Source organism: Crocodylus porosus, unplaced genomic scaffold (assembly GCF_001723895.1).
Source record: "Crocodylus porosus isolate Cpor-Errol unplaced genomic scaffold, CroPor_comp1, whole genome shotgun sequence".
Lineage (NCBI taxonomy): Eukaryota > Metazoa > Chordata > Crocodylia > Crocodylidae > Crocodylus > Crocodylus porosus.
In genome coordinates, this window is record NW_017728918.1 from 63010011 (window position 1) to 63020714 (window position 10704).

Below are 10704 nucleotides of genomic sequence, written 5' to 3' on the forward strand. Positions count from 1 at the left end.
AGCCTGGAATAGGCTTCCCAGAGAGGTGGTGCTCTCACCTTCCCTGGAAATCTTCAAGAGGAGACTGGATAGGCACCTGGCTGGGGTCTTATGACCCTCCCACCCCCAGTGCTCCTTCCAGCCCATGGCAGGGGGTTGGACTAGATGATCTGTCTAGGTCCCTTCCAACTCATTGATTCGATGATTCTATGATTTTGACACCTAACTTGCATGACCCATGTCAACCATTGGTATTGAGAAGCTCGGTGCCTAAGTTCCTTCCAAAATGCATGGAAAGTAAAAATTAACAGTTTGGACCCCTGAGATTCAAACCCAGATTTCTACACCCACAGTCAGAAGCCTAAGCTGCAGCATTGCCAGGCAGTTGACCAAACACCAGTCTCAGTTCAGCCTGGGGTCTCTGATTAGTTAGGGCCATGTGATCTGGGCAGACCAATTGAAGCCACAAGACCCTGAGTGGAGGGCTATAAAACTGTCCCACTCCCTGCAGGGCCTTGTCTTAGCAACAGCATATTTGGGTATTGCTGTGTTGCATTCTCTTGATTACTCTTGTTCCTGTCTTGGAGTATCCAGCCTTGATCAACTGCTTGCCCTGACTACAAGCTTGTCTAGACCCTTAGCTTGACACCCTGGAACCACATCTCTGAATTGCCTCTCCTCGCTCCAAGCAGGCTTCTTTAATGACCCATTTGTCAAAGGGCATGACATCCAGACAAGAGCACCAGAGATCCCTTTGACTTCACTCCTGTTTATACACTTGGTCTCTATGGTCACTTGTTAGCCACTAGCCCATCTTTCTTTACTTTCTCCCCCTTATTGCTCATTGTTTTCTTGCCCACCTCCCTAAGATGGAATTGATATGAACAGGGAGAGCAGGTATCCAGTTAGTGGGTTGTAATGGTGCAAGTCCTCGAGGTGTGTCTCTTAGGGCTCCTCCTCCCCTATACCCTGGTCCATCACTCTCTTAGATGGTGTTCCTCTAGATTGAGGGTCAACTTCACGGAGCTTCCCTTGTGCCTTCTTCTTGGGGTTTGGCCTCCCAGACCTTCCCAGGTTTTGATCCTGGTTTTATGTCGATTGAAAAGTCTTACGTTCAGTTAACTTAAATTAGTCACCAACCAGACTTCTTGTTAATCTCAGTCCATCACAGGGCTGTAACTCTGATCCCTTTTTCTGGAGTAATTCAGGCCCTTCCCCACCCAAATAGATCTTTCTTCTTAATCAAGTTTTTCCTGGTCAGTCTGAAACTGGTCTATGGAGGTCCCTTCCAACCCTAACATCTATGAATCTATGAATCTATGGTGATTGCATCTCAACTAACACAGCCCATTTAGATTATTTGGCCTCCCTTCATAAACTGGCTTCAATTAAATCTAATTCACAGACCAGGAGATCCATACTCTAATTGACCATACTCCTTCTCAATTCACATTCAGTCACCTACAGATTCTCATGTAAGTATGATCCACGTTCTGCATAATTAACTTTCCTGTCTCGCAGTCTTCAACAGATTCCAGAGCCTCTTATAACACCTTGGTCAGGCCTTAATTAATTTCAGAGCCACTCATAATACAGTCTGTGCTCTAATTGACCAATCTCCTTGCCTCTCTAACTCATAATTTATTTCAGAACCACCGTGCTCTGATCAATCAATCTCCTCCCTTATCCAACCTCAGTTAGTTTCAGTGGCCAATTTCATATAATTCAGGCTTGGCAACAGCCCTCCTACAGTTCATCACTCTTCATTTTCTTTCACATTCCCTCCAGGCTCAGCATTCACTCACCTGGGGAGAAGAACAGAATTCCCCTCTTTCCCTTAACTGAGGAGCTGATCTCCCTACCAGATGCAGCAATGGCCACAGGATCCGTCTCCCACCTTCTCCAGTGACTGCAGCTCTTTTCTTCCCTTCTCAGTAGCTTATCCACACCTCGATGTGGAATCCAAGGTAAGTCCCCTTGCGTTCCCCTTTCCATGGGACAAGTGAGCAGCTCAATGTCTCAGGCTGGTTCCCTTTTTGAAGAGCCCCAAAACTCCCTCTGACTCACAGAAGTTGACCCAAGCTGCACCAGTTTGCAACGCTTGATAGGTAACTTATTTGTGGCCACCAGAAAAGCTAACTGCACTTTATCGTGCACCAGCAGATGCATGACAAACAGAACCAAGGAGGTGATACTTCCCCTCTATCAGGCACTGGTCAGACCTAACATCTATGAATCTATGAAACAATAAGCATCCAGGCTATAATATGGTGAGGGAAAGGCAAACTTTCCCTCACCATTGATACGAAGATAATCTCCCAACTCTGGTTTATACACCTGTGAGCTCCCAAAGCCTCACTAGTGATTCAAGGCAGCACAGTAGTCCATCTAGTATTTTCTGGTAGCTTTTCCTTGCTAGTTCAGGCCCTGGGCTTATATGCTTTCCTGGGCCCTGCCCCCTTTCAGCCAGGAAGCTACCCTGGACTGTTTCCAGGTGACTGCTAATTGATCTCATTCATTGCCCATTTACTAAGGCAGCCTGCAGCAGCTGCACTCTGCCTGGACTACAGTGCTCTCTTTCTGGGCTGCTTCTCTCTTAAAGTAACAGAGAATCCCAGGCTGGTAAGGACTGCAATGAATAAATTAGTTCTGAAATGGGGAGCCACTCAATTCACAAAAGTAATGGAGAGATGCCTTAAATCTAAGAAGGTTGAGAACCACCGCAGTAGATAGATATGGTGAGTATAACCTGATTAGCCTTATTCACTGTCAGCCAGTAAACAGATCCAAAGTCTTTCTAAATTTATATTTTTTATACATATATAGGTGCATCATTAGTCAAATCATAAGCTAACACACAGTTAATTTTATAGTTACATTCCCTGATCATACAGGTCCTACTCAGAATGCTACTTACATGCCAAGCCTGTTCTCATACTTAGGATACTTGTACCTAAATTATGTTTTCTTTCTAAATCTTGGTGTGACATCATTTAACTTGTTTGTTATAATTCTGTTATTATTGCTCGAACTAGGTAGGTAGGGACTCCCTCTGCTCCAAGCCTCCATCATTCTTCCCAGCCATATATCATGCCTCCTTGGTTAGTTATAGCAGTTGCCATTGTTGTACAGATGCAGCCCATCCTCAGTCAATCATCTCACAAACCATCTCTTCAGGAGTTTTTCCTGATTTAATCCTTCCAAGCCTGTCCAACAAGGCCAAAACCCTAGTTATGAACAAAGACAGCACTCTGCTAGGCAGTGGTGTAACTTGAAATACTCTGGGCAGCACAGGAGGGAGGGAAAGAAGCACTTTCCTCCTAGCAGAGGGCTTGTCACTGTTGCGATGGTGGTACAGACTGTTGCTGCCTCAACATAAGCTCCCAAGTGGGGGGGAGGCCGAGGGGGGGTCAGGTTTCATAGATTCATAGATGTTAGGGGCTGGAAGGGACCTTACAAGATCATCGGGTACAGCCCCCTTGCAACCTCACCTCACTCTCTTACTTTTTGTACCATTTCAGCTGAAGCTAGAACTTAGCTGCCTCTCTTATCAATACTGATAAAGAATACAGTGAAGGAGTTCATTTTGTAGCAGGTGACATGGCCACAAGAGTACTGAGTGCATTTGTAGCAGGGGGCCTCAACATATGAGAGGCCTGTAAAATAGTTTTTGTTACTATTGTTGCATTTCCCACTATAACTAATTCTTATTCATTATTATTTGCCAAATTTGAATTAATTTAAGTCAGCAGGGCTGACCTTAGGCTGCTAAAGAAACTTGTTAAAGGAATTCTGAAGCCATTGGCAAAAATATTTGAACACTTAAATAATAGGTGAGGCCCCAGAGGATTGAAAAAGTGCCCATTGTTAAAAAGGAGCAAAAGGAGGATCCAGGAAACTATAGACTCCCTATGATCAGCCTCATCTTATTACCTGGGAGCAACTACTGCACATTTTAAACAGCCAATTTGTATACAGTTGAAGGATGAGGGGATCACTAGGAGCCAATGTAGCTATGTTAAGAACAAATCATGTCACATCAATGTGATTTCTTTTACGACACAAAAAACAGCTGGGTGGATAAGAAGAATGTGATAGACAAAAAATACCTGGTATTTATTAAGGTTTTTGATATTCCATATGGCATTCTTATAAGTAAGATACATAGGCTAAATAGAATTAGATGGATGCAAAACTGGTTGAATCATCTCCAGCAAAGAATAACTATTGATGAATCAATATAAGACTGGAAGATCTCAAGTGGGGTTTTGTGGGGGGGTTTGGTCTGTAGCTGGTGCTATTTAACATTTTTTATACCATGGATGTAGGGATACAGATAATAGTGATTAAATGTGCAGATAAGACTGAAGTGGAAACACATATAGATTCATAGATTGTTAGGGGCTGGAAGAGACCTTGCAGATCATGGGGTCCCCACCCCCTGCTCTAGGCAGGAAGACAACTGGGGTTAGGTGACCCCAGTGAGGTGACTGTCTAATCTCCTTTTGAAAACCTCTAGGGTAGGTGACTGCACCACCTCTGGAGGGAGTTTATTCCACAGTCTGGACACCCTGACTGTGAAGGAGTTTTTCCTGGTATTAAGCCAGAAGCGGTCTTCCAGCAGTTTATATCCATTGGTCCTGGTATTCCCTGGGGGTACTGTGGTGAACAGCTGTTTACTGAGCTCCTGATGCACTCCTCTTATATAGCGGTAAGCTGCTATTAAGTCCCCTCTCAACCTTCTCTCCTTTCAGCTAAAGAGGCCCAGGTCCCTCAGTCTTTCCTCGTATGGCTTGCCTTGCAAGTCCCTGATCATATGGGTAGCTCTTTTCTGGATCTGCTCAAGTTTTTCCACATCCTATTGAATTGTGGCACCCAGAATGGGACACAGTACTCCAGCTGTGGTCTCACCAGTGCAGAGCACGGCGGGAGTATCACTTAGTTTTACATGAGATGCATTGGTTGATGCATGCCAGCATGTTGTTTGCTCTGCTGACCACCACTTCGCACTGATGGCTCATATGCTTGTGATGGTCAGTCATTACTCCTACATCCCTTTTGGCCATGGTGAAAGTCAAGCTGTCACCACCAAGTGTGTATGTATGTTAAGGGTTGTTTGCCCCCAGATGGAGCACCTTATACTTGGAAGTGTTAAACTTCATCTGGTACACTTGGGAAGACCAGATTAAAATCCAAAAGAAATGTTGATAAACTGGGGAACTGGTCTCGAGACAATAGCATGGAATTCAACAAAGTATTAGACAGGGAATAATGGTATTGGCAATTGCTTTGCCAGGAAGGATCAAGGGGTTATGATGGATAATAAGTGTATAGACAGGAATAACAATCATATTGATATCAAAGGTTATATTTACCAGGGTTACAATGCAGTTTTTATATCTGCATGACTTTAGAGATACAAGTGTAGCAAAACTGTTTCAACTTCAGCCCACCTTCATTTGAAGCAAAGTTGAGGTGACAAACATCATAATAGCTGCTCCAAGGCCCTGAGTAGCAGCTTCTGTACCCCTTTTAAAGCAACTAAAATGTACTTTTTTCCACAGTCAGCATGAGTCAGCAATGCAATTCTGTCTCAAAAAAGGCAAATGCAATTTTAGATTCCAATAACAGAAACACTGTATGCCAGACAAGGCAAGTGATAGTACCACTTCAGTCAGGAATGGTTAGGCCTCAGCTGGAAGCATGTGTCCAGTCTGGTCACCAAATTATAGGAAGAATGTAGCAAAACCATGCAGGATCCAGAGGTAAGCCACAAATAAATAGGTTAGAAAGTGACCTTTATGAGGAAAGGTTGGAGGTTTACTTTGGAGAAAAGATAATTAAAGGGCAGAGGCATAACATATGGGATTACCATATTTCTAGTTTTACAAAAAAGGACATCTGTTGGGGCGGGGGTGGGGGGAGGTTATATGATGGGGTGGGAGCAGTGATATACCCGTGCCCTGCCTCTAACCCTCATTCCCAAGTCACAGCCCCCCAGACCGTGCTGGTGCCCCTCACTCGTGACCTACAGCTCCCTGTTCCCCCCAGCCCTACAAGTATCTTCTGGCTGCCCAGCCACTGTGAGCACAGGCAGCAGTGCGGCCCAGCCACACAGCTCCCTGCTGCCCCTCCCTTACTCCCTTCCCCCACTGGAGGAGCAGGTGCCTCCTCCACCCTACTGCAGCCCAGTGCTGGGGAAAACTTGGATGCTGAGCAGAGCGGAATCCTAAATCCTGGATATTTGTTGATATTTAAAAAAAACACCCAGACAGAGAAGGGAGGACTCAAAAAGAGGACATGTCCAGGAAAACCCAGATGTATGGCAAGCCTATACAACAAGTCAGCCAGGTGCACAGGGCAGCTGTGATGTACAGAGGCAGCACCAGCTATATTTCTGACCCATCCTCTACACCCCAAGTCAGCACCTGGGATGGCTGCCCTTGTTGCCCTGTCTTAGTTACACTATTTTTAAAGGGAGTTGGCCTTTTGCAAATATTTAGAAGGATGTCATACAAAATTGAGAAGCTTGATTCTCTCTTGCCATAGAAGAGAGGACACATAACCATGAATGTAACAGTAGCAAGTAAGGTCGGTTCCCTAAACTTTCTTTAGAGTCTTTTTTCTTGCAACCTGTGCTCCTCCCTCCCAGATCCATGCAGATTGCTTAATTCTAGAAAAAGTGAACAAGATAAGGCTGGGGTACACTGAAATTTGACTGATTTCAATAAGAAGAAAAGTATGCATTGGCAGGGCTCTGTACATGTGCAGATACAAAACCACTAAGTTTATTCCTTTCCAGTTTGGTAATTGAGTTTCTTCTTTTCTATTTTCAAGATTTCTTTGTCAAGGTAGTAGTAATATGTGTAGGAGTATGCGTGTAATATAAATAACATTGTCCTTGGAATTCAAAAGCTGGTTTACTTTGCAAGGACTCATGTCAGCCTCTTCTATTGTAAGCTTTCTTCTGAATTTGGATTATTCCTTGAACTTTCAACCAGATTTTTCTCTGTGCTTAATCCTAATCTCCTCTGTCTCAGAGGAACAACTCAATCTCTTTTTCTAATTGAAAGATGGAGTTAATAGGATTCACTGGTACTGGTGTATCAGCAGAAATAACTCTGTGTCTTTGTGCAGGCTCCTAGCAGCTGATACCACGTCATAAGTAATTTATAATAGGAATTAACAAGTAATCTCTGAAAGGATGCATGTGATGTTGTATTTCTATTTTAAAGCAAGATGTATCTGACACCTTGGCCACGTGTCTTATATCTATAATCATGATTGCTGCTTAGGTGCTTTTAAGAACTCCCATCTAAAGGTACATGTTGGAGTGATTCATTGCACACCACTATCATGGCCATCTTCACATAGTAATAGTCTTACAATACAATGCAGTGATGGCATGATGTAATTGTAACATGTTGAATATGTAGGTCCTGATCCTGCAAGCACTTATTCATGTTCTTGTCTTTATTGAACTTTACCACAAACTTGCTGTTGAAATAAAAAATTATCTAAAGGCTCTCTTCCCTTCAAAAAAAATCCACAAAAACTCAACATTTTCTCAAGCCTGCCCTTTTAAAATCTTCAGTTCCCTCAATTCCAAGAAAAGCTTGGAAGGATAGAAAGGATAGAAGTTCAGCAAGCATAGTGGACCAGATTCCTAAAATGAAGCCCTTCTTAAAGAAGTTCCTGTTCTCTGAGTGCTTCTGCTTAGAGTAAGAGGTTGTGAATGACAACAGTTGTTAAGGTTTTCTACCTGGAGGGAAGTAGTATCTAGGTAGCCAGGAGCCACACTACATAAAACTTTGTAGGTCAACATTCAGAGCTCAAAATTTACTGTATATTTTATCCAGATACAGAAGTGGCCTGGAAATACTTTAAGGTAAATATGCAAATACTATCAGGAGCCTGCATTCCAAGGAAGAGGAAAAATGGCATAGAAGAGCTAGTTGGATGAATAAGCACATTAAATAGGACCCTAAGAGAAAGCTGAGGATCTAAAAGAATGGGAAAAGGGATTGATCAGTAGGAGACAGAACTTTCAGTGATCAAAGAATGCAGGAATTGCCAGATTTGAAGTCAAGAATCTTTACTGCAAGTCAGATTTGCAACGATTGGAATGGATTTGGCTTTCCTCTGTGGCAGGAAGTCTGGTCCTCTTTTAAAACCCTCTGAGTACATATAAAGCAAAATACTTCTCTTGAATTGCAGTGACAGGTGTGTTGCTCTTGCTTTCCCTACTTTTTACTTACAGCAAACTGTAAGGTGTTCTTGATTTTGTTCTTATGATGTGTTCTGAGACTGTGTTGTGTGAGGGGTTGGAGTGGATGTTCTGTAGGACTCTGGATAAATGGTTGCCTGCAAATATAGGGGGCTGGACTTGGCACAAAAGGTATCTTTGAGTCCTTTTCTCATGCATTCCTAAAGAAGCAGGCAATTGCATTCCATACCAGCTGACATTCTGCAATCTGCAATAATACTCAGATGTAGACTAGATAGCAGCAACTACATAAATAATTTATGACATGCACATGCAAAAGAAAAGGATGCAATTTGCTTGGCAAATACATGTGGGCAAAAAACATGTTCTTGGCTAATGTGGTTACCTGGGCATACAACAGCAGTTAAGGATCCGGCATGACTCCAAGTTGCAAACCTGAATAACACATTAACACAATTTCTTAACCTTTGGAATCAATATTGCCTCTGTTTATTTTTCCTAGTTCTTTTCAACCCACAAGTACATTCTCCTATATCCCCTGATGTGGTCAGATATTAAATAAGTTGCTGAAGAGTACCAGCCAGATCTGATGAAAAAGACCTATGTAGCTGCAAGTCATCCTCCTAGTGGAGGTACCAAAGTCTACATCTCATCACTAACTTTCCAAGTGGTTTTGTATACACTTTGTATAAGGCTCCATGTAGTTTGACCTTTTGGTGACTCTGCGGCTGAGGCTGGTATGGAAATTATCAGGACTGGTCCCCTGTGAGGGTGTGTGGCATGAGGAGTAGAGTGCCATGCGCAGTAGATGCTGCTGGAATATGTGTGCTGTGTGAAAAGGGAGTATATAAGGTCTCCTTAAGGAGAACTGAAGGTGGGGGGGGGGTGTGCCTAAAATGGAGAGGTTGAGGTAGTGTGAGGGTTGGCTGGTTTCCATTGTTGCGTGGAGAGTTCTGTGGTTGCATGGTCTGGAGTGATTGAAAGTATATTCAGGTTTGACCAAGAGAGAGAGAGCTGAAGGAGTTGGGAGGTTAAGTGTGAAACTTGGCTACAGCAAGTGTGAGTGACCTCCAAATTCTATGGCCATTTCCATTCATCCAGCACTGCAAGGAGCTCTGTTCTCATCTCAGAGCAGAAGGCAAAGCTGTGACTACTGGGATTTGAGTCCACCCTGTTCTAGGAGACTGCTAGAGTATGGTCCTAGATTTACTTTCCTTTTCCCTGGTAGTACCAACGCACAGTCCCTAAGGTGATTATTACCCCTCTTCCCCCCTATTGTTATGGGTGTCTTGTCTGTATTTATGTAAATAAAATTGTACATAACAGGATATTAGGATAGCAAAATTAGACATACTTTTATAGTATAGATTTTTGTTTGAATGGTAAGTTCTAGTTGGTGTTTGTGACCTTGTTAATAAACTACTGTAATTTGTTTCATTTTGATTAGAGTCTGAGGAGGTTTTATTGACTAATTAGATCTGAGCTCCTCACAGAGTGACCAGGCATCTAGATGATAGATGCTGGAAGCCTGGGTCATGCTCATTAATACCTGCCCATCATATTACTTAATTGGCTGGCAGGGAGAATTTGCATAAATTTCCTATTTTCCTTAATTCTCTGTTGTTTTCCAGCCCAACAATTGTACAGGGGAAATGATGGAATGAAACAGTGTAGCTCCTTGTGTGAAAAGCCCCAAGGGCAAGTCAGTAATTACCTATTATTTAGATGAACAATCATCCTGTTGGCAGTGGAAGCTGTAATCTATATTGTGGGGATTGATACTGAACCTCTGCAATAGCTGTCACCATTATCTATCTCTTTCTGCTCAAGGCAAAGGAGCATCTACCTTGATGAATCAAGTTATCTGTTTTGACAGTTTGTCCTCTAAATTTTGATGCAAAATTTAGTGAACTTGCAGAGATCATCAAGGGTGAGAGGTCTTAATCACCAGAATGGGAACACTGAGATTGCAGTAATTAGGGCTGTGGGCAGGCTTTAGCCTTAGCTGGCCCTGATTCCTGGAGTGGGCTTGGCTGCCAGTGCCCTAACTAACCCTAGCTGGTCCCAATTACGGGAATGGGTATGGCTCCCCCCATACTTAAGAAGCAGCCCTGTCAGTGCTCTGGAGTCTACATATTAGGGCAGGGGCTTCTCCATTTGTCCTGGATTCAGCCTGAATCCATGTCTGGTCTATAACCACAGACTCCTGGTTCCAATTCAGATCTTTGCCCCCTGACGCCCAACTCTGGGCTCTAGTTATGCAGTTACTCACATTCAGGTCCCTCACAGCTGCAGCTACCTAGTTTGGACTCCCTGGCTAGTGACTTCAGTCTGGATCCCTGCTTTTTGCCCCTGACCCTCCCTGGCTCTTCATTCTATCTTGATGACCATTCACATAGTTTCATAGTTGGTTGGGTCGGAAGGGACCTGAGCAGATCATCTAGTCCGACCCCCTGCCATGGCAGGAAAGAGTACTGGGGTCAAACGACCCCAGCAAG